The sequence below is a fragment of the Trachypithecus francoisi genome, unplaced genomic scaffold (genome assembly GCF_009764315.1).
Source record: "Trachypithecus francoisi isolate TF-2019V2 unplaced genomic scaffold, Tfra_2.0 Lachesis_group11, whole genome shotgun sequence".
NCBI classification, from domain to species: domain Eukaryota; kingdom Metazoa; phylum Chordata; class Mammalia; order Primates; family Cercopithecidae; genus Trachypithecus; species Trachypithecus francoisi.
This window is the reverse complement of record NW_022681456.1, coordinates 71,955,930-71,982,094: the sequence shown is the minus strand read 5'-3', so window position 1 is coordinate 71,982,094 and position 26,165 is coordinate 71,955,930. Positions and strand designations below refer to the sequence as shown.

At 36.5% G+C, this 26,165-nt stretch overlaps 1 protein-coding gene and 1 pseudogene across 2 annotated transcripts in view; both read right to left on the bottom strand.

The window, feature by feature from the left end:
- TAFA2 (TAFA chemokine like family member 2) overlaps window positions 1-26,165 on the bottom strand; it is a 518,317-nt gene that overhangs the window by 317,833 nt on the left and 174,319 nt on the right. The gene's annotated exons all lie outside the window — the stretch shown is intronic.
- LOC117089842 lies at window positions 25,601-26,140 on the bottom strand (annotated as a pseudogene).

Below are 26,165 nucleotides of genomic sequence, written 5' to 3'. Positions count from 1 at the left end.
GTGGGATGTATATTTGCCTCGTGTGCTGCCTCTCGGTTCTCCTCCAAAAGGCAGATGAAAGATTCGTGTTCCTTAAGCACTACTTCCCTCATAGTGCTCCCTCTCCCATAACACCCTGCACAGCTCTCTACTACTACCTGTAGATGAAATCTAGACTTCTCAGTCTGACACTAAAAACCTCTCACAACCACATTCTGCTCTCTACGTACTAATGGTCCACAACTTTGTAACTAACACCCTTGCCTGCTTTTAAGGAATACAATTAGATATTATATGCACATGATACATTTACTCTATCCTTTGTCCCCTTGCACAGATAGGTTCACTTGACCCATTCAACCTTTTCCACTCTTCACTTTAACATCAACATTGTCACCATCTTTCAGAGTCCATATCTCCACTGAGAAAAGGGAAGCCACCAAAGTGGAGCTCTGTCACCGTCACAGCTTCATTCAGACAAACCCATCTGTTCAAGCCTGCTTTTCCTTCTTCTCTCTTGACAGACTGAGAAAATATCACTATCTTATTAACAACCAATGTTTCCAGCTGTGCTCTGGATAGCTCCTTCCCTCTGTTGCCTTTTCAAGACTTCTCTCAAGACCTCTCTCCTGAAACTCTAGTCTCTCACCTTCTCCTAAGTAATTCTCACCAACATTCAAATATGCTCCAAAATATCCCACCTTAAGGTGGGGAGGAAGACCTCATTTAATTCACCCCTCCAATTCCTACTCTATTCTTCCTCATAGCTAAATTCTCAAGAGTTTCTACACAAAGTGCCTCCATTTTTTTCATGCCATTATTCAGTCCATTCTAATCATATTTCTAGCCATTTTTCCCTCAAAATTGTTCTGGTCAAAGTCACCAATGACCTCCATCTTTCCAAGTTTAATGGACTCTCCCTTCCTCATTTTTGTTATATTCTAGTAGCTTTTGACACAGTTGTCCACTCAATCTCCCTTCGTTTCCATATCTGTGTATTCACAGCTTTCTTCTTACTTGCCCAGATACTTTTTCTTAGCCTCTTTTCTGGTTCTTTCTCTGCTATCTCAACTCTGAATTTTTATTTTGGCTTTGAGCCCAGGCCAGCTCTTCTCTCTAAGCTCTAAAATACATCCTGGACATGTTCACTTGTCTGCACCTCCACTGACATCATTCCATTCTAGACCATCCTTTTTACTAGCCTAGTTCACTGCAACTGCTCCCTAATTTGTCTCCCTGTCTCATATTTCTCCAATTAGCCACTCAACAAGAGCGATCCTATTAACATAAATTAGTCCACTTCTGTCTACCGTGTCATACTCTCAGAGGCTTCTCATATCCACAGAATAAAATCCAACTTCCTTATAATGATCTCCAAGGTTTCACATAATCTCCCCCTTTCTCCTATGAGACTTCAGTCATCTTGTGCCACTATCACTCCTAGCTCATTATTCTTCAGACACAATAGTCTATCTTTAGTTTCCCAAATAACCTAAGTTCTTTCCCATATCAGAGCCTTTATGCTTCCCACACCCTCTTCAAAGAATGTACTTCTCCCATCTCCACATGGCTAGTTCCTTCAAAGTCATCAACGTCACCTCCTTAGAGATTTTTTTAATAATCAAAGAGGTTTATTTTAAGGAATTGGTTCATTTGATTGTGGGGCCTGGCAAGTCTGAACCTGATATGGTCAGTAGGATAGAAGCTCAGGCAGGAACTGATGCTGCAGTCTTGAGACAGAATTTCCTCTCTGGGAAATCTCAGTTTTTGCTCATAGGTCACCAACTGATTGGATCAGGAACCTCCTATTCTCAAGGCAGTCCCCTGATCTCACAATTCGTTCCAAATGTCTTCTTCACTCCATTTTCTCTAATTGTATACTGTGTTTTATCACAGCACTTCTCTCAGTAATTATTTTTGTTTGTTTTGGGTTTTTATTTTTTATTTGTTTCATCTGTCTTCTCTATTAGAATACAGCCTGGGACCAGGTCAGCCTTTTTCAATGTTGTGTCTTTCCATGGCTAACATTGTGCCTGGTTCATAGGGTACTCAGGAAACACATGCTGAATGAATTGATAATTATGTGCAAGATTTAAGGGTACATTTGATTACATAGTATGTGATTCCATTTATATGAAATATTCGGAATAGGCACATCAATAGAGACAAAAAGTAGATGAGCAGTTGCTAGGGCTTAGGGTGGATGAGAGAAATGGAGAGTGACTGCTAAAGAGTATGAAGTTTCCGGGCCGGGCGCGGTGGCTCAAGCCTGTAATCCCAGCACTTTGGGAGGCCGAGGCGGGCGGATCACGAGGTCAGGAGATCGAGACCATCCTGGCTAACACGGTGAAACCCCGTCTCTACTGAAAAAATACAAAAAACTAGCCGGGCGAGGTGGCAGCGCCTGTAGTCCCAGCTACTCGGGAGGCTGAGGCAGGAGAATGGCGTAAACCTGGGAGGCGGAGCTTGCAGTGAGCTGAGATCCGGCCACTGCACTCCAGCCTGGGCGACAGAGCGAGACTCCGTCTCAAAAAAAAAAAAAAAAAAAAAAAAAAAAAAAAAAAAAGAGTATAAAGTTTCCTTGGGGGTTGATAAAACATGTTCTAAAACTGATTGTGGTGAGCAATAAATAAGCAACTCTGTAAATATACAAAAATCATTCAATTGTACATTTGGGGTGAATTGTATGGTATGTAAATCATGTCCCAATAATGCTGTCCCCGCTGTCCCCCTCCTCCCCAACATAAAGACATTTGACTAATCCATTAGTTGATTTTTATTTCTTTTGACATTGTATTCATAAATAAAATATGTGTTATTAAATATTTCTTGTTTTTATAGTCCTTAAGGGTACTATAAAAAATAAATGACTATAGGATAATGCTAATAAGGCAGTCAAATAATAAAGAAGTATTTTTTCAACACTTGCTACATACAATGCAAAGTATTGGAGATAATCAAAAAGAAAAATGTCTCCACACTGCCATTAAAGAGTTTAAAGAACCAATTTAATTCAGATTAAGATGATTAAGAGGAAACAGTGAAGATCACTGTATCAGAAACCTCCTGTGACCCATCTCCCATCCTCCCACAACCCTTTTTACTCCAACCAATGCTTCAGTAACAAGCTGTGAGCAGGTGCAGTCCTTCACCTCAGCTCTCTACCAGGGGCTTCCACTCAGCCAAGTGGGACACTGCAGAACCGCTCAGCCATTTCAATGTGTGTGCAAAGTTGGAGGAGGTGGGAGTTAACATATGTTGCAACTCTTGCCTACATAGGAGCTGATGCATAAATACCCCAGTCTTCTGTGTCTCAGGTGAGCAATTCTCCGATATACTGTACACCAATTCTCAAAGTTTGATCAGTGGGACTGAGTCACAACTGCCCACAGTTGTAAGCAGATCAAAAATGCACCTCAAATAGGCTTTCACTCTTCTCTTTCTCTCTTCCAAGCACTCCACTTATGTACCCTGGCATCACTTCCCCAAATAAGCTACTTGTATGAAAGCCGTTGTTTCAAGTTCCACTTTGGGATGGGAGGGATCTAAGTCTCAAGCAATTTCCAAAGTCTGTTTCTCTATTTTTATAACCTTACCAAGAAAAACCAAAATTTCTGAATCCAAAGCATAGCATACTGCCAGTCAGATAAGATGACCGTAAATCCTACTTAGTCTGCACATTTGCCAAGCTATTTCATTCAACAATTCATTCATTGCTTTATTAAATATTGATCATCCACTATTAGCCAGGCTGTCTTCTGGATTCTGGAAATATAGCAGTGGACATAAAATCCACCCTCTCTGGAGGTTGTATTCCAGCAGGAAGAAACAAACAATAATAAACAAATATACTAAAGTGTATATAGGTGTGTGTATGTGTGTGTGTGTGTGTGTGTGTGTAGATACATATTAAAGTGTAAGTGGTGGTAAGCGCAATTTAAAAAAGTAAAATAGGCCAGGCGCGGTGGCTCACGCCTGTAATTCCAGCACTTTGGAAGGCCGAGACGGGAGGATCACGAGGTCAGGAGATCGAGACCATCCCGGCTAACACGGTGAAACCCCGTCTCTACTAAAATACAAAAAAAAATTAGCTAGTCGTGGTGGCGGGCGCCTGTAGTCCCAGCTACTCAGGAGGCTGAGGCAGGAGAATGGTGTGAACCTGGGAGGCGGAGCTTGCAGTGAGCCGAGATCCAGCCACTGCACTCCAGCCTGGGCGACAGAGCGAGACTCTGTCTCAAAAAATAAAAATAAAAAAAGTAAAATAATGAGTGATGGCAACAGATTATGATCAGAGAAGGGGTATATAGAAAACTGATATTTGAGCAAGGATCTGAATAGAGTGATTCATGAGAATATCTGGGGGAAATAATCCCAGGCAAAGAGAACTGCAGGGTAAAGGCTGCAGTTAGTAATGAGCTTGGTATGGTCAAGGAAGAGCAAGAAGGCAGTACAGTTAGTGTCAAATGAGCAGGGGCAACAGTGGAAAGAGAGGCCCAGTGGCTCTCACAGCCCGAGGTACAAAAAAGTTAGATTTCATTCCAAAAGTAAAAGGAAGTAGCTGGGGAGTTAAGAAAAGCGGGGGTGACAAAATTGGATTTACATTTCTGTAAGATGATTCTAGCTGTTATATGACAAATTCACGGTGGGAGGACAAGAGAGGAACAAAGGAGATCAGTGAGAAACACTAAACAGCGATCCAGGAGAGATATGACAGTAGAGAAAGATGAAGAGAGGAAGAAACCATTCCGATGACTTCACGTTTAAAAAAAAAAAAACGGAGGGACATGTTAGTTCCACTTAAGCATTGTTTTTTGGATTTTTTTTTTTTTTTTTTTTTTTGCAAATAAACATTTTGACAAAAAGCTGTTCACATTTGAACAAAGTTAATTTTAAATGTTTTTTAAAACAACACAGTAAACAACTGTTCTGAGATATGACATAGTATTCCTACCACTTACAAAGAAAAGTGGAGACTAATTTCTAAGCACCTATTTTAAGAAAATAACTTAGATCGATCCCCCTCAGTTCCAATCTGCAAGAAATCACTGGTCAGATGTAAATTATGCAGTCAGGAGGGAAAAGAAAATCCTAGACACACTGTTCTAAAGATTAAAAAATCAGAAGGAATTTGATGAGAACAAATATAAGCAAAGAATTTAAGGAATAAGTCAGAGCAAGTAAAAGGAGAATAGAAATTTTCCTTTAAAAATGCAGTTGCCCATTCCTGTCATTCAGGACATCATTATGAGGGTAAATAACAGGTTTCAAGTGAAGCTACAAGATTATATCTTCACAGTTTTCTTAAATAAGTGCAATATAGCATTATATTTTTAAAATATTTCCAGAAAACTTTATTTTTAAAAATACCTTTTGTATGTTCATTTATGTTAACTCTTCCCCTTACCCTCATCTTAAAAAGATAGTGCTCTCATGAAGATTGAACCTAGACATAAAAATGCAAACAATACTTTTTTATACCACAGGTAAGTATCTTTCCCCTCTTTAACCAAAATTTCAGTTATTAAAGGCCAACATTTCTAACTGATATGCATATATAAAAGCATTTAATTAAGTGTATACTATTATTTTTCCCATTTTACAGATGGGGAAACTGAAGCTCCAAGGAGTTAAATGTCTTGACCAAGGTCTCACAGCTGGAAGCCAGAATGTAAACCCATGAAGTCTGGCTCCATACTCTCAACCACTGTAAATATCACCTTGTAATATACTACACAGATGGTAGCTTAGTTCAGAAGAAAAAACAAAAATAGAAGCAACACCTAGAGGATGTAATTGAAGAAAAACAAGGAAGGGGCTGGGAATACACAGCTCTCCTCATCAGCTAATTCTACCAACTGCAGGGAAGGTACAAGCAACATCTTCTGATCCTGCCAAACATCTCACCTAGAAGTGTGATTCACCTCCCACATTGCAGGCAGCAGCTCATATCCTGAGGATTTTCTTCTAGTAGTAGCAGTCGAGTGCTAACCTGCTCTGTAACAATATAGGGCATCCTGCCAAGGAAGCTGGGTTTTTATTCGGCTGCATGAATGAGATCTAGTTTCAAATACAAGACTTCCTTACTACTTATTCTAGAGATTTCATTTGAGACTGAAAAATATACTGGCCATAAAATGATCTTAGTATGAGAGGAAATCATTCTATTTAATTCTAGGGGGTAGTTCCCGACCTAACTGAATGACAAATTCAAAATATCATTCAACTAAAGCATGCCCCTTCTTCAGAAATGGCCTCATGACCCATACACTTCACGCAATAGCCTCAGCACAAGAATACAATGGGCTGACTTTGTTATAAACAAAGGCTTTCATTCACCAGTATCCAAACTTAACCTCATACAAATCCAACTAAGAAGATTTGTCAGGTACTAATATCTACATTTGCTAAATAAGAAAGCAAAAGGACAGGGAGCTTTAAAGTCTTGCATAAGATTATATAACTAGGGGAAGTATGGAGAAAATATGTGGATATGGCTTCCTAAAATTGAAGATTAGGCCATTCGTTCATTCATTGTTGGTGAATTGGCAGATCAACTGGTGACTGAAAGCCTGTCATGTGCCCAGCTCCATGCTAATCAATAGACTTCTGTAGAGAACAATTTGAAACTCCCAAGTAAGTATTTAATCCACCTGTGCCTGTTTCTCTATCCATGTGCTGAAGCAAATACTAGTACTATATCCCAGAATTGCTGAGAAAATTAAAAGAGGCATTGCATATCAGCATTTAGCACAGTGTCTGGCACAAATTATTATCATATTTTTTAAATCCTGCAATTAGAGCTGTCTAATAATGATTGAACTCCTCTCATCAGAAAGGCAGAGATACAGGCTGTATAACATTTATCAGAAATAATGGATAAAGCCTGTTCCAAACCTATGAGACTGTGGGAAAGAGGTCTCATCTTGGCTCATATAGGTTCTTTTCCTCTCTACTTGTTGATATAGGAGAGCTTTCTCAGAAATTTTCATACATTTCCAAAGATAATACAAACAAATGAAAAATTAATATGATTTTCAGAGACACACCAAAATAAATCAGATGCTTGGATTAACTACTCATTTATTTTTCCATTAAGGTCAATGTCATTTTCCATTGCTTATACTTTTTTAAAAGAAAACCAAATACAGAAACTAAAACTAAATCACAGGAAAAAGTTAATAAATGTGGCTGTTATTAGTTTAACCCTGTACATTAACATTCTAACGCATACTGCCTGTGTAGTCCTTTCGTTTCTCCAGAGATTTTCATTATCCCAGCTATATTAAGAGGAGCTCAAAGAAAGCGACTACATCATATGTTTTTCTTAATTCCCTGCCATACTTTCCAGCATATAGTAGGTGGCAAATACCTTGATACAGCCATGGTAGTTCACAGCCACCATGGCTGTGAACCAGATTCCATACCAAATGTTGGCAAGGATGTGGAGTACATGGACCTCTCATGCATTGCAGGAGGAAGTCAAGATTTTTACACCAATACTGAAAGAGTGTCTGACAGTATTTTCAAAAACTGTACATATACGTATCCTATGACCTAACAATTTCACTACTGGTATGTGTTTATGTGGCAATTCTACAGCAATACTACAGTGATGCATCTATGTATTTAAACATGCATAAATATGTGCACACACACAGAAAATGTACAAAGGTGTTTAAAGCAGTATTATGTGGAATATCCTCAAACTGGAACAATAGAAATATTCTTCCAAGGTATAATAAATGATTGTGGTATATTGATATGATAGAATACTATGCAGCAATGAAAATAAGGTATTGCCTTTCATATCACTCTCACCTACATGCTAAGCAAAAGAAATAAGGTTCAAATAAGTTTATACTCTAAGATTCCATTCATGAAAAGGTCAAAAGCAGGTAGGATGGATCTATAGTGATACAATGCAGAAGAGCAATTGCCTGTGGGAGAGGGACATAAGAGTAACTTCTGGAGTACTAGCAATAAAAATACTTATAGAAGTAAAAAGCCACAGGACCAATATCATTGCGTTCCACTGCTCTCTTCCCCCTGCCTATTGAATCAATGTAATTTATAAATATTCTATAGAAATAACAAAAGGCAGGGAAAGAACATTGTAGCAAAAACCCTGGAACTTCTTTGAGGTTCTATTGCTGCTTCCAACTAGCCACAAGGTTACTTAAGTTGCTAAAATATTTTGTTCCTTCTCATCTCTGAAATAAATGTATTGAACTGATCTCTTTTATCCATTCAACAACACAATATATAGCAGAAGTCCTCAATCTTTTTGGCATCAGGGACTGGTTTCATGGAACACAATTTTTCCATGCACTGAGGCAGTGGGGAGTTGTTTCAGATGACTCAAGCACATTACATTTATTGTGTACTTTATTTCTATTATTATTGTAATTAACATATAATGAAATAATCACACAACTCATCATAATGTAGAATCAGTGGGAGCCCTGAGCTTGTTTTCTTGCAATTAGATGGTCCCAGCTCGGTGTGATGGGAGACAGTGACAGATCATCAGGTATTAGATTCTCATAAGGAGTGCACAACCTAGATCCCTCACATGCACAGACCACAGTAGGGTTTTTGCTCCTATGAGAATCTAATGCTGCCACTAATCTGACAGGCGGTGGAGCTCAGGCGGTAATGCAGGCAATGGGGAGTGGCTGAAAATACAGATGAAGCTTCGCTTGCCCTCCCACTGCTCACCCCCTGCTGTGTTGCCCAGCTCCTAACAGGCCACAGACAGATACCCATCTGTGACCCAGGGGTTGGGGACTCCTAATATATAATGATTCACGTTGCATATCAAAAGTAAATTAAAAAATTATAATTACAGCTAATTAAAAACTATGTAAACATACAGATGAAAATAAGATATTATGGAGAGCTATAATTAGCTGCTGTTAAGTGATGATGTTGTAGAAAAGTTTTAATACAAATAAAACTTGGAATCAAAAGATCCCATGATAACAAGAACAAAACAGTGTTACCAAAAAACAAAAGCCATATGGTTTGATCCCCAACCTGGAGGACCCTAACGCTCCAATGCCTCTCTCTTCTGTGGAATCACATCACTTGTCCCCTTTGTCCAACCAATGAGAAAACCCTTCAGAGACTGGTGATAACATGGTGGGGAAGGTAACTGCAATTAGGTCTTGTAGTGGCTTATGTTTCACTGCGTTTTCATGTAGCCTAGGACATAGTACTCTGTATATTACAGTTATTCCATAGATATTTCTAGATTTATTTATTTGGGATAATAAAAAGGGAAAATTTCTGTGAGACACACACTTGAATCATAAGAGACCTTTTTTAGTTTCTCCTTTCCTTACAAATAGCCCTCATGTAACCTCAGTGTTCTTTCTCTAACTGAAATCTTGGCTACTCCCTGAGCACCCTGCTTCCCTTGCATCTCAAGTATTGGCTTTCTCTCACTTTTGCACAAAGGGCCTAGCTACAAGTGAGGTGCACTCTTTGCTTCTCATGATAGCTTCTTGATTATTCTCCCCATCTCTTCCATAAAATTTTCTAGCTTAGAATCTCATCTCATCAGATTACATCACTCGCAAACCCTCATTGTTGATGTAGTCTACTGATACCTGAGTCATTTCCAATTATTGCCGGACAATTTTAGCTCCTGGTTTACTATGACTTTCTAAAACACAACCCCTATCTTAATTTTTGGCTATTTCAGTTCATATAGAGATAGTCCTACCAACACCCTGGCCCTTTCCTGAATTTCTCTCCTCTAATAATCATATCATACTCCCTATTCTAGGTTCTCATTCCCAAGTCATATTCTTCACTTTGTTGTTACCTATAACCTCTTAAAATCTAAATTTTATGCATCCATCTCCTGGCATGCATCTTTCTATCTTTCTACCTTATTCCTTCCAGTACATCAATTCACTCTAAAAATGCTTAAACTCCACAAGTTCTTGCAAAGCATTAATTCTACTAATTTTTTACGTCCTTCACCCATCTGACATCCTCTCTACCCTTCTTACTTAGATTAAATTCTATTGCCAATCATTGGAATTACTTTCTTGCATACATCCTTGAGTCCTCTCCCCTCTCATCACCATCATCTCTCACCACCATCATCTCTCACCACCATCATCTCTCACCACCATCATCTCTCACTATCATCATCTCTCACCATCATCATCTCTCACCATCATCATCTCTCACATGGATTACTGCATTAGTCTCCTAACAGGTTCCCCAGCTTCTGTCTTTCTCCATCTACAGCCTGTTGTCAACATGGTAGTCAAAAGGATCCTTTTAAATGTAAATATGGACCTGTCATTCACCTATTCAATAATGTGGCTTCCATCTCAGATAAAAACCAAAGTCCAAGCAATGGCTTACAAAGCCAGCCATGAACCGCACCCATTATGTCTGATTTCCCCTCCTATTCTCATCTGCTAACTCAGTCCAGGAAGCTACACTGGGCCCCTCACTTTTCCTCTATCCCACCAGACATGCTCCTACCTCAGAGCCTTTGCACTGACTGTTTCCTCTGCCTAGAATGTTCTTACCCTAGATATACTCTCATGACTTCCTCCTTTGCCTTCGAATTTTGCTTAAATCTCAGCTTCTGAATGTGGCTTACTCTTAAATACAATTTAAAACTGCAACCCATCCACCTCAGCCTGGGACTTCCTATCCTTCATATCCTGCTCTATTTTTCTTTTTACCACTGTGCTTTTAAACGTCTACTCTACTACACAATTTGTTTATTTATTGTGTTCATTGTTTTTCCCTTGTCTACCACCAGTAGGATTTAGACTCCATGAGGCACAAAGATCTTAATCTGTCTTGTTCTCTTATATATTCCAAGTACCATGAGAGCAATGGCTAGTATATAGTAGATGTACAATAAATATGTTTACATAATTTAAACATAAATACATTTCTATGTGTGACTTGCTGGATTTCAGTAGAAGCAGAACCAGACTTGAGTAAAGACTTTCACATTCTCATTTCCAATTTTCCTACAAGAAGAGCATGCAAAAAAGGAGAACGTTTCTAATTGACCCATATGTTACAGTCTAAAAGTTAATCTCTACATTTGCTTCCCATACAGAAAAAAAACATTCTTAATTGTAGATCCACAGTATATCTATAAAATCACTTTTGGTTTATAGTTATCTGAAATATTATATATTATAAATGAATAGCAGTTACCAAAATCATTACGATATCAATTAAGCAAAAATACAAAATAAATAAGTTATAAAGGTATTATTTTATCTTAAATACCAACACTTAAGAGCAGCCACACATAATTAAAGAAAGTGAGAAGATGAAAACTTTTATGCTAATTCTGCAGGAAACTTCAAGCCTCTTCTAAAGTTTTAAGAAATGAGGTCTTTGTTATGTCTATTTTCACTTCAAAGTATGGCTTTCTTTATCCCTGTTACAAGTGGATCACCAGCACTGCTCTGATATGGTTAGATTCTTTTCAACTCATTTAAATGAAATAAAGAGAGAGCTAGAAAGGTGTTTCTGATATTACTAGGCAACAGCTAAAAGAGAGACGAAGCAAAAAGGTGTTAAAAAGAAGAAAAGTGACTTGAACTGAAAATAGCTGTATTGTAAAATAGGAATGAGCTTCTAGTCTCTGCTCAGATATGAGTAAAGAGAGGGAAAAAAATGAATGTTTCCAAGTTTGGTGGGGAACGTGATAGGGTATAAATTGTCTTTAAGATAAGCGAGATGGGCAACTACTATATGACCCAGAATTTCCTCTGTCAGATATGTACCTAAAGGAAATGAAATGAGTACCACATAGATATATCAGTGCTCCCATATCCATTGCAGCATTATTCGTAATAGTCGAGATACGAAAACAACCTAAGTGTCTATCGATGGGTGAATGGATAAAGAAAATGTGGTACAGATACACAGTAGATATTAGAAAGCCTTAAAAATGAAGAAAATTATATCATTTGCAACAACGTGGATGAACCCAGAGAACATTATGCTACATTAAATAAGCCAGAAACATAAAGCAACATAATGTATGATCTCACTTATTTGTGGATTCTTTTTAAAGTCAAATACATAAAAACAAATAGAACAGTGGTTACCAGGGATGGGGTGAGGGGGGTAAACTACATGGAGAGATGTAGGTCAAAGAGTTCAAAGTTGCAGTTATGTAGGATGATTAAATATAGAAAGCTAATGTGTAAGATAAAGACTATAGTTAATAATATTGTATTGTATACTAGAAATTTGCTAAAAGAGTAGAATTTAGGTGTTACCACCAAAAAAAAAAAACAACTATGTGAGGTGATGGCAATGTTTATTTGCTTGACTGTAGTAATCATTTCTTTACTATGTATGTGTATATCCAAACATCATGCAATATACCATACATATACAATATAAATGAATGAATGGAAGAAAGGTTCTAATTTTCTTGCTGTTGTCTCCACTTTAGCCTTGCTTCTTCCTTCCATTTCCAATGAGATCTTAAATATAGATTATTTGTGACTTCAGAATACAGATACGTTTCTGGAAATTCATATACAAGATAATTTAATTTAAAAATACAGGAAATGCATGTTTAATTCATTTATATGCATATAGCATTTTCTAGCTTACTGGCAACTTTAGTATGAAATTTTAGCATAAAAGTGCTTTCAGGGACTATACACCATATATATTTTAGATAATCTAGTTCAAACTACTCATTCTGAGAGCAGGAAAATTAGGACCAGAGAGGATCAATGTCTTCTCTAAGGTTATAGGGATAAACTAGAAAGCAGGTTCCCTCTCTGTCATCCTGCTTTCTTTCCATTAATCCACAAAAATACTATATGTATTTTACAGATAAGCAAAGTGAAGTGTAGACAGTTCATTTGCCCTAAGTTGCACAAATAGTAAGTGATGCAACTCAAGTTCGATGTCCTTTCTGATTCATATACGTGCCAATGGAAAAACATGTCTAAGAAAGCAATAACTGCAAAATCCAAAAATAAGCCTTAGATAATCTACCCTCAAATCATCTACTTATTAAAATTTACAATTCATCATTTTCCTATCAAGCTCTATTAAGCAAAATAAACTTAAACATTTTCATCTTTATACTATGAAGACTCATAGCACAGCTTTAATGTATTTTTTCTTCTCTTGATTTATTAAAACTATTTCAATCTCTCTTAGATGATTTGAAGAGTATAAAATCTAGCCTGGTGATGGTATAGTGCTGACTAGATCCTAAATTGTTTTCCATTTTGATGATACTTTTGTTTTGTAAACCAAGCACATGAGATTTGAAAGGTTTTCGGTGTTTTTTGGTTTTTGTTTTTTGTTTTTTTGTTTTTTGTTTTTGGTTTTTGGGTTTGCGGTTTGTTTTTCTCTTTAAATCTTCCTGTTTCATCACTGCTTTTTGTTGGCAAAGGCAAACAGGGTTGTGAAGCGTGCCCTCTGCTGGTAAGAAGAGGAAAACGGTCATACTTCAAACCAAAGCTATCTCATGAATTTCATGTGGATAGCAGATATATCTGAAGATCCGAAATATAGTAGCCTACAAATGATTGATTTAAAAATAACTATCATGCTATAATAACATAATTATATATAATATTCACTTAAAATTGGAGAGAAAATAGATTTACAAGACATTGAATAGTAATATTTATACTTGTTTCAGCATTTTGTTTGCTTTACTACTAACTAACGTCTAAGAGAGGCTACAATTGGGAAGAGAAAGGGAAATCATGCTCAGATGGATGGAGCCACCCAGTGTTTTTCCATACTTTACCGAGGAAACTGCCAATAGTTTATCAACTTCAAAATATCAATTGCAAGCACTGACATTATCATTCAAACGGAAGTCACCAAATTCAGTGACCAGTATATCTTCTTCCCAACACATTTTCTATCACAATTCATCAATAAGTCCCCACCAACCCTTTTAATATCTCCTTGCAAGGCAGAAAGGGAGACAGATCCCTAACTCATCACAAATGTTCATTACAAGTGTGTGCTTCAGACATCTGCAAGTTACTTAAACTAACAACTATAAACTTATTATAATATTTCTTATCTCATAAGACTAGATGGACTATATATTTCTTTTTATGAGGTATTAAGAAATGAATCTTGCCTGTGAAGCATGTTTGAAGGAAACTCTGGGAAGGGTGATGAAGATGCGTCCTGTGTGATTTGTCACCTGGCCACCTCTCTACCATTCTTCCTGGCCCCCGTGCTCCTTCTGCTCCAGCCACACTGACCCCTTCCTATTCCTGGAGCATGCTGAGCACATCATCTCTCAGGGGCTTTTGCATTTGCTGACCCAACCCCTATGATTGTAATGTTCTTTACACACAAGACGCACAGCCTCTTCTTACAGCTCATTGAGGGCTCGGCATAAATATCCCAACATTAAAAAGACCTTCCTTTATTACCCGATATGAAATCACCACATCCCTTTACCCCGATCTTCACAATATTTATTACTTGTTATTATCACAGTGATTTGGTTTAATTTATAATCCATATCTTCCCAGGAGGAAGCAAGCTTTGTGAAGAAGAGACTTAACTTATGTGGTTCACTGTTCTGTTCACAGTAACTGGAAGAGAACCTAGTTCATAGTAGGTCATAAATATTTGATGAATGGATAAGTAAATGAACTTATCAGGAACACTACAAAGATAATTTCTGCTTTGAATGGGAGAGTGATCTAACGACTTCCAGGGCACCATCCTGTAATTTTATAAAGATAGATCATCTTGAAAAAACAGACCCCATCTTCTTTCTTTTGATTGCTAGTCGTACACTTTCAGAAGTCCTTATAACTTTTTTTAAAGTTTTACTTTTTTTTAAATTGATACATAACACTACGGGGTACAATGTGATATTTACATACATGTATACACTATATAATGATCAAATCAAGGTAATTAGCAAATCCATCACCTCAAACATTTATCGTTTCTTTGTGGTAAGAGCATTCAAAATTCTCTCTTCTAGTTATTTTAAAATATACAATTCTTTATCGTTAAATATAGTCAACCCTACTGTCCAAAAGAACACCAGAACCTATTCCTCCTAATTGGAATTTTGTACCCATTTGCAAACATTTCCCCATTTCTCTAACCTTCCCAGTCTCTGATAACCACTATCCTACTCTCTACTTCTATGAGATCAGCCTTTTAAAATTCCACATATGAGTGAGATCATGTGGTATGTCTCTTTCTGTGTCCAGCTTATTTCACTTAACATAAGGTCCTCATAACTCTTTACAAAGAAATAAAGTATAAGCAAATCAACTAAATGAATTTGGGAACACCATGAAAAAAGTTTGATTGGATGTTCAAGTAATTCATTGCACTACCGTGTAAGGTATTTTTTCTTCTTTGTTACTGTCATTTCCGTTTGATCATGTATTTTAAGACAAATAAAATACAGCAACTATAAATAATCTATAAAAATATCACATTACTGGACTTGATTAGGTGGTTAAATATCAAATATTTCACATAGTTTCTATGCTTTCTAAAATTAACATTATAATAGAATAATGTTTTTCAAGAACTGAAAAGGTAAAGCAGTAACAGGAAGAAAACAAAATTTAAATGTGTGAGTATATGCTAGTACTTACTATTTTTTTATTATGATACTGCCAAACTCTATTAAAAGTATCATCACACAACACAACATCTTCTAAATCTAATTCAAAAATGACATACCTAAAATTTATCATAAAGAAATATGATATTCTATTTAAAATATTACTACTGTAACACCCATCTTTGAGATGAACACATTTTTGGTATGCTTGTAATCCCTAAGGAATAAGCAAAATAATGAAATTGGTAACATGTCGAAATATTCCTACCTGGCTTTCTGGCATTGCTGTCTGTCTAGATGCATCAGGATTACACACAAGAAAGATGATTGCAGTTATCTGGCGTTTTGACAAATGCCTGACACTATCCATTTTATTGCCAACATTTTAGGCCCCTTATTGCACATGATGAGAGAACTGACCTTTGAAAGAAAATTGTTGGGTCGAATAGAGAAAAATCAAACGACAGAAATTGATAGAAAAAGGACTGTTGCTGCAATCATACTCGGATCATCTCAGATGACCAACTTTTCTAACTAGTAAATTTTTGTAACTTAATCATGTTTACCAGTGAAAATCTCCTATTACAAACATACACACATTACCCAAGGGAGAATCTTTTAGCCCATGTAGTCATTTTTCAGAAGAAAAGCAGAACAATGAGAAGTTCAGTATCTGGTCACACATAGAATAATCACATTAAACACCTCATTTCAGGTCTTCATAGCATTTTGCAAAACACACTGCTTAAATTATTTGAAAGTCAATGAAGTAAATTTGGGGGACATCATAAGGCCAAAAGATGATGCAGGTCCCCTTATTTATAAAATCATCATGTTCTCTTTTACTCATCCTTCTTACATTGGTATCAAGTAACAGCAGAGAAAGCGCCACTTTCTTAGATGTATTCATTTATTCATTTGAAAAGCATTTCTTAGGTGTCTACTATGTACCAGGAAGCAATAGCTTCTGGGAATTGGAAGATTATACATAATCCCAATCTCTTTAGAGCTGATAGCAGCTATAACATGGATGATTTCTGATTTGTGTTTGACATTACCACTATGAAACGCGCTCAAAGAAAAGTCAAAAGGACACTAGGCATTTAGATACAAGCAATTCAGAAACACTCATTTGGCTTTATCAGATATAAAAAATAGATAATTATGTGAAAGTCTAATATTATTTCAAGTGACTAAGCCATCCAACGTGAAGCATTATGTCATTCCATCCATTTAGTACTCACAGAAGGTAATCAGATAATCCTATTCCTTGTTTTGCAGATGATGAAACCAACATTCTGAAAATTTGTGACACATACAAAGTCAAAAAATGAGCAGTTCTTAGACATGAACTGAGGTCCACTAGCTCCTAGTCCATGTTTTTTCTCATGAGAATAATTATCCAACCATATAGAATAAACTCATCTTCCTTCTCTTTCCGTCTTCAGACACTGATAGGAATGCTTTGGTGACAAAGTACTGTATGTTTAAATAATTCAACATTCTTTGAAAACTGCCCCCAAAGAGCTACTCCAGTGCCAAAAAAGAATAAAGGATACTGGCCAGCTGAGGTAGTCTCATAACATACTTAAATGTGCCTAAGAAACACACCATTCTCCATTCGTTTTTACATTTTTGTTTTTTGTTTACTTTTGTAACATTCAAAATACCTATATAAAAACATTAATTTGAAACTGTAGTATAAGGTAGCCAGTGGCTTGTATAAAATAGACCAGAGTTAAATCCCCTGCAACTGCACTGAGCTCTTCTGGAAACTTCAGTTTGCCTCATCTGTAATACAGAGCTAAAGCTGACTTCACATTTGTAAAATACTTACTTGACCTCTCAGCACACAAATGCTAAGTAAATCATAAGCACTAATAGGGATTCTATGAGAATGGCTCCCTAATAGTGCTTATACGCTACTGACAATTGTTTGTACTTGATTTTCAAGTGTTCTTAAATCATTTCATAGTGCATGCTGAACATTACTGCTAGAATCTGTAGAAATCTGTAATTTCTAAGGCTTCATATTTTTGGTCACTTTTAGTGGAGATTAAATAAAAGTGATTTAGTGGTGACAAGAAGAACTCCAACTCACCTCACATACACTGGTGCATTGAGAAACATCAATAAATGTTAATTATCTGACTGTCACATTATTAAAACTTTGATAAGTCTGTTCTTCTCATAAAGCAAATATAAAAAATAAAACATTTTGTCTGTAACAAAACTCTTATTTTTATCACTTCTATTTTCCTTTAGGTGATGTGCCCTATTGAAGGCAACGGGAGACACGTACATCATCTATCTCATATTTCAACATTTTTCAAAAAAAAAAACAACAGACTGTTGATTTGTTTTAACCTCCACAGATGCTTTGTGAAGGTACAAAGGTACGTATGGTCAGGATGAGACATTTCCTATTTTTATAAGCACCTTCAAACTTCCATTGCTTACATTCGTATTGAATTTTCTCAAAGCACAAAAGTAAAAAAGTCTCTACAGGAATAAAACTGTATCCAAACTATTCCATCTCAGACTTTGTCTTATTCCTAAAAGTACTCTACAGAAGCAAATATTTGAAAACGTAATCGGAAATAATCCAATCTAAAACACAGTACCCAAAATTTAACCTTATCAATAAAAAAGAAAATCAGTATTTTGGTACTATGATAGTACTAAATATTCCACAAATAACACACTCAGAAGAGAAAAAATAAAATTCTATATTCCTGATTATTGCAGGGTTTAAAAAAATCACTTAAATCTAAATACTGGAGGGAAATGTAGTTTGCAGAAAATCATGGAAGCACAGTCACGCTGCAGACAAAATTGCCCTGAAATTTGCCCAGTTCAGAGCCTCAATGCATACTTACATATTCTCCTTATTAAAATGCTGGAAATTAATTTCTTGCCCAAGAGGAATTCATAGTCCCATGTTTAAAGCACAAAGATTACAAGGGAAACATTTAGATTGTCTACAGATGCCATCATGTGAATTTAGCCTATTATTATTGAACATTTGCAGTTTATGGACAAAAAAATAGTAAATCAGTAAGTTCAGCAGGATAGGCTGCTTAAGAAGGATTACACTATCAGACTATAAATGAGATAGAATTTTGCTACATGGAAATCAGTGAGATAAATTTAAGCTTTGTAGCTTACAAATTTGTGGTATTTACTGCAAGGGCAGCACAATAGAAATCAAAGCCTGCCACTACCCACTCATAAATCTCTAATCATAGCATGTAACAGGTTTGAACTAATGCAGGATCAAGTAGAACACAATTTTCCTGGTTAACATATTATAAAAGTAGGTGTGTTCATAAACATACAACAAGAAAAAGGAAAGAAGGCTTCCTACTGCTAATGGGTGCCATTTGAGACTTAAGTTAATAGTGAGTCTAAAATTCCAATAGCTAATCCTTCAGGCAAATACTGCACCCAGATATTAAATACTACACACATCATCATCACACAGCATGGTGGCTCTGTTGGAGTTACTCTATTAGAAAAATCACCCTTATTACTAGTCTAATACCACAGTATGAGTAATGAACTGCACTGTAAGTTGTATAGAATCATTTAATGAACTGCAATAATATGAAATTTCCTTTTGGTCTGTTTAATAACTTATCTTATTCACTCAACTACTCAGGCTTCAAATCTTGACCATCTAATATTAGACACTGGGAGATTCACTGTGTAAATATAACCAATTAGTTGTAAGTTAGTTGATAATTTAAGGTCACCTTCAAATATAGCACAATCAGAAGCCAAAATACTATTTCACTTTTACAACAATTGGTATAATGGCAACAGGTTCTATCTTACAAAGTCTACGTAATAGGCCTCATCAATACATGCAGAAGGGAAATTAACTATCTTGGACCCACTTTGCAGGAATAGTGCCAGGGTCATGCTAGATGCTTCTTAAATACTTCATATCTGACTATTGACTCATATCTTAGTGAACTACTGTGGAATGCATTTAACAAAAATCTTTAAAATATATATTGTTCCACTGGGCTATATAAACACACATCAAAACATCCTACTGACAGCAAAAACCTTAATTTTATAATTCAGGCAATAAAATACAAAGATTATAAAGCTACATTCTCAAGAATACAGGGTAAATTTAACACATTAGTGGACCAACTTTGACAGCAAGATACCAACATTTACAACCCAATAAGATAGTATATTAACCAGTGTTGCTGTGTAATTTATTTTGTGTTTGTGAGCTGAAAACAATTCAAAATGATGTTCAGGCTGGGCGCAGTGGCTCATGCCTGTAATCCCACGCTTTGGGAGGCCAAGGTAGGCGGATCACTTGAGCCCAGAAATTCAAGATCAGCCTGGGCAACATGGCTAAATCCCATCTCTACAAAAAAAAAATACAAAATTAGCTGGGCATATTGGTGCATGCCTGTAGTTCCAGTTAGTCAGGAGGCTGAGGCAGGAGAATTGCTTAAACCTGGAAGGCAGAGGCTGCGGTGAGCAGAGGTAGCACCACTGCACTCCAGCCTGGGTGACAGGGCCAGACTCTGTCTCAACAAAATAAAAAATAAAAATAAAATAAAAATGTTCAGTTGTCAGTACTTTTCATCTTGGCTGCCATACATAGGCCATAAAGCAACTTAAAGTCAGATTCCACTAGCACTTATTAAACAGAACTATTAAGTATCAAGTATTGTGCTAGACTTTTCCACATAAATTGATAATTCTCATGATCAACCAGATTTGGAAACCACCCTGCCAATGGTGGGCCACATAACTCCACAATGCTATGCCCAATAGCTTCAATGATAGGACAGACAACCTCCTAAAAATAAAAAGTCCATTCATTTCATCGTGAAGAGTTCTATTAGCAAATTCTACTATAATTAACCAAAGTCTGTTTTCTAAAAAGGTCTGTCCTAGCACCTCTTCTAGTATTACAAATGAGCCCTCTTCTCTCCTATACAAGAAGACAGCTATTCACATACATGAAAAGTTACCATGTCTCCAACTTGCTGCAATTTAAACTTGTCTGCCCCATCCTTGATCTTTCTGGTAGCATTCTGTCTTTTTCCTTCTTATAATTTATAACCAATATATCATTTGTTTGTTCAGTTTTTATAGCTTGCGTTCTCTGCTAAACAAGGGTTCTCCGAGTCCAAGGATCATGTCTATTTTGTGAACCATTGCACAGCCAGTATCTAAAACATAACAGGTACTCAATAAATATTTGATGAATAAATTAAAGAATAAATGATTTTGATGTATAAGCTCATAATCTTTGGTTTATATCACCACACTCATTTTTAGAGATAGAGTCACAGGAGAAGAGTAAGAGTTCCTCAATTAGCTGATCTCCTACATAGTAGGAAATCTCAGTAAATGGTTTTAAAGTAGATTTTTTAATGATAAAGATCACCAGCATTTATTTATTCTATAAATACATATATTGATTTTCTACAAAGTGCAAACAATGCACCAGACACTGATGATATAGTGGTGAGCAGAGTAAATATAGTTCTTGCCCTCATGATGTGATAATGAAATTTAAGAGGTTACTATATAGAGAAGCAAAGTACACTATTTATTGGAAGAGAATTGCATTAAGTTCACATCCTCACATAGATCCGGCAGTGAGACATCAATTAACTATCTTGTAATCAGATAATAACCACAGCAAGGAAAAAGAGAAGATGGCAGGCCTCAATTTAAACAAGTAAATCATGGAGTCATAAAGCTGAGACATGAGTGGTCCAATTCATAAATGCAGAAAGTAGAATGGTGGTTGCCACGGGTTGAAGGGATAGGAGAATGGGGATTTGTATTTAACGGGTATAGAATTCTATTTTGGGAAGACAAAAAAAGTTTTGAAGATGGATGGTGGCAATGTTTGCACAACACTAAAAGATGCAATGCCACCAAATTGTACACTTTAAAAATAGTTACAATGGTAAATTTTATATTGTGTATATTTTAACACCACAAAGAAAACTACAAAAAGAACTGTGTCACACATGGCAGTTATATTTCAAACAATGTAGTAGTCATTTACCATGCATATGTACAGAACTCGGGGTCGTGAGTTTGTTTTTGAGTTCCACGTGCACAAATAAGGAGAAACACTACCAACAGCAGGAACTCAAGTGAAGGAAGACGACCACATTTGACAAATGATGTATCATTATGTGACCAGTGAGAAACCTCAAGGATGCCGACAGTTCATTTTTTACTTAATTCCCTTTCAGGAAAGCTCTCTAGGACTGTGAGACTCGGTGATTATTGTTTAATTCTCTCACCTCCAAAACACAAAGAAATCTTTACCCCTCAAGTGAAAAAGCTTAACTTTGCAAAAATCCTAGGGACACAACTACCAGAAATGACTCAAGGATGAAGTCGGGAAATACTGGGAAAGCTAATTGGAAAATGTTAACTCTGTCTTAACACTCCAACTGCCCTCAGACCCTTCTTCCCACAGGCGCCAGGGAAATCATATTTAAAATCAAGATGCAGGTGGCATATGACGGAGGAGAAAACCTCCATTCCTAATATAAAATGTAAGGCATACTGCAACAACACTCCTCTGAGCCCTTCTCATAATCGGCCATCCTACCAATCATTCATACGGATAGCAAAACCAGAACATTGTCACCGCCAAGCCAGTCAAACTGTCAACAACATTTATTATTGTGTATACAGGGTACCAGTAAGTGATACAAAAGAAAAAGTCTCATCCTTTGCCCTTCAGGAGCTCATAATAGGAAGAATAATTATTTCTGCCATACATGTAGGGCAGGGGAGTTGGAATGCAATGAAGAAAAGAGCATGAGCTCTGGAGTGAGACAGATCAGTGATCTAATACCAACTCTATAACTTTTTAGCTGTATGACCTTAATGATAATACATAGCTAAATTACTGAGGGCTTACCACGCACCACGAAGTTTGGTCCATAATCCATCCCAGCTAATCTTCACAAACCCTATAAAGTAAATACTATTATTGTTTCATACATAAACTCAAGCTATTTAATTTCCCTGAGCCTCAGTTTCCTTGAGGGGACGGAGGATTAATACCAACTTTTTATCATTGTTTTGAAAGTTACATGAGCTAATGCATTAAAAAAATAGTTTAAGATACAGTAGACTCTCAGTATATGAATACTGATACCAATATTTCATTAAATGTCTATAAAATGCACATATTTAGAAAAATTACTCTAAGAAAGCATTTTAGATATCAGTATTTTGTTATAAATAGTCTGAACTATTTTTAAATGCAATTTAATTCAGCAAGTATATGTATTCTTGCTATATACAAGATACTGTGCCAGTTACTGCAATATGCACGCCAATATATGACACAATTTCGGTCATTAAGGAGTTAGTAATCCAGGAAATAATAGCAGAATACATTCTATCTTAAAATTAACTCAACTAACCAAGGCCTAACAGTTGGGGATGTGATGAAATATTTTTATTCTGGAGTGTATTTTGTTATATTTTCCATCACTGTTTTGAACCATAACTGCAAGATGACTTTTTCCCTGAAAAATATAACTTTCTACAAGTTAAATACCAGGTTATTTCACTAAAGTATGGTTCCTCTTGTTTTTTGTATTAATATAGCGTATATTTTTATAAACACCTGTACCAAGTGAGCACTTGCTGATTTTCAATCATCAGCATGCAATTCATTCAATAAAAGAAAACAAGCAGCCAATATTCAGGCATTCTGTTTATAACGACAACCTAAACTGCCATTCAAGCCCACTGCTGTCTGTTATAATTATCAGAATGAATGGAAATAAATGATCAATAATGGGAAATCTTATTCATCTCCCATGGCAATGTGCTTTCAGTTCCTAGTGAGATTTCCCAAGATATTTATGGAGAAATCTTCCCAGAACATTGATCTCAATTGAAGATCTTATAGTTTGGGAGAATGCAGGGAATTTCCCCATGGAAATGGGGAAAGTTATGATATAAGGTACTGGGTATTCCTGCAGTAAACAAGTACTGAGCATTTATAAAATGTTTGACAGAATTGATAACATAGATACTGTAATTAGTGTGCATTATAAAATGTTTCCCATCCCTCCAGGTAAACTCCATCAAACTATAGTTTTAAAAGCAGTTAACATACTGGAGTAACAATCATTAGTCAAAACCCATTACATTTCATTGTGAAATCCCCAGTATTATCATTCTCTTTCATCCTTCCAGGAAAGAATAGCAATCCATGTGATTAAATGATATCACCATTTATTCACACAAAATCAAGCAAAGGCTTAAAGACAGTATTTAATATATTAGAAATGTCCATTCAACTAAGCTTAAAGTTAAGTTTTTTTAAAAAATCATGTTTTACACCACAAATGATGCTTCTGGTTCTTAAGTTTCCAATTTAATTATTTTTAATTTCTTAATATATTTGTATTCAATTTTAGTGTTATTCATTTTAATGCTCAATGTTCAGACTACCTCACTATAAATATTGAAAGACAATCTCATCATTGTAGATTAAACTGATTCCAAATTATCTCAACAGGATATTGAGAACTTACCTTTAACCGAAAATGTTTCATTTTATTAAGTTGATACTAAATGGCTACAAATGCCAAGTTCTATACCGGCACTAAACATATAAAAATGACTTCAGAACATAGTAAGAAGGAGAAACACAAGAAAGACAAGAATTAAAATACAACATGAAAAGTGCCACACTAGTATTACTATACCAAAGCCCCACAGAAACACAGAGGGAATATGCCCTCATTACAGCCCCCTTCCTTTCATTTCTACCTGGAAGAAAGGAGACCCTACATTTCCAAAGGAGGTAGTTTTAAGCTTAATATTAGGGGACAAATAATAGCTCACTAAGAAAACTTAAAAAGAATGAAAGAACATTCTAAGTAAAGAAAAATGTAAGACACAAAGCCCAAAGGTAGAAATGGGCATGGTGTTTTCAGAGAATGTCAATTAGTTGTGTCAATGAGTTGCAGCACAGATAACACTGGGATATGGACAGGGAGTCAGATGAAAAGGGTGAAGGTGAAAATTAACTACCTACAAACCAAACTGTAAAGACTATTCTATTTCATGCTAAGGAGTTTACTCTACACTACAGGCAAGAGCTGCTCATTTAAATTTTCTTTGTGTTTGAAAACGATTTCAGTGAAAACAACCCTTAACTCACTTCTCATTCACTGAAATGTACTGATTGAGCACCATTTCTCTGACAGGATTGGCAAATATCACAATGGCCAAAATTTTTCTGCAGCCTGGTTTTATATGGCCCACAAACTGAAAATAGTTTTTACATTTTTAAATGAATGAAGACCATCAAAGTAAGAATAATATTTCATGACATGTGTTTATACAAAATTAAATTTTAGCGGCCCTAAATAAAGTTTTATTTGAACACAGTTATATTCACTCCTTTGCATATTGTCCATGGCTGCTTTTGTGATATGGTAGCAGAGATAACTAGTTGCAATAGAGACAGTATGGCCTGCAAATCCTAAAACATTTACTAAAATAGAAAAAGGTTGCTGATTTCTGTGCTAGATATTGGGAAAACAAAAGGTCTAATTATGGAGATGAACAGAGAAGCAGATCAATACAATTCAATATGATAAGTAATGTGGTACAAATAATCTCATAATATTAGATTAACAGATGTTTGGGACACATAGCCCAAATGGTGGGAAAGGACTCTGAATAAGGAAAGGCTTCTTTTGTTTTATTATTATTATTATTATTATTATTATTATTTATTATTATTTCCATAGGTTTTGGGGGAACAGATGGCATTTGGTTACATGAGTAAGTTGTTTAGTGGTGATTTGTGAGATTTCGGTGCACCCATCACCTGAGCAGTATACACTGTACCCAATTTGTAGTCTTTTATCCCTCACCCCCCCTACTCTTTCCCTCAAGTCCCCAAAGTCCACTGTATCATTCTTTTTTTTTTTTTTGTCTTTCTGCAATATTTTATTAAAGGTCTTTACAGAGCAACATTGAGACTCCAGAATACAGCTGCCAAGGAGACCCTGTTACGCTGTGGGGACTGACTGGGGCATGGCAGGTGGTTCTGGCCTCCCACCCTTCTGTTCTGAGATGGGGTGGTGGGCAGTATCTCATCTTTGGGTTCCATGATGCTCATGTGATCAGGCAGGGGCTTCTTATGGCCAGTCTTACCAATTGGGTCCCAGGGCAGCATGATCTTCACCTTGATGCCCAGCACACCCTATCTGAGCAACACATGGTGCACGGCAGTATCAATGTAGTAGTTAACAGGGTCTCTGCTGTGGATCATCAGGCCACCCACAAACTTCATGGATTTAGTCCTCTGTCCTCGGAGTTTCCCAGACACCACCACCTCGCAGCCTTTAGCCCCACTCCCCATGATGAACCACAACACACCATAGCCAGGCCCTCCTCACAGCAAGCCCTCCTAGGAACTTGTAACACAGACTCTGCCTGGGCAATGTCACAGACCCCTAGTGGCCACCTTGTCAGCATAAAGCTCTACACTGCCCTCTGGAAAGTCAAATGTCTTCTGAATTACAGCAGTCAGTTCCCG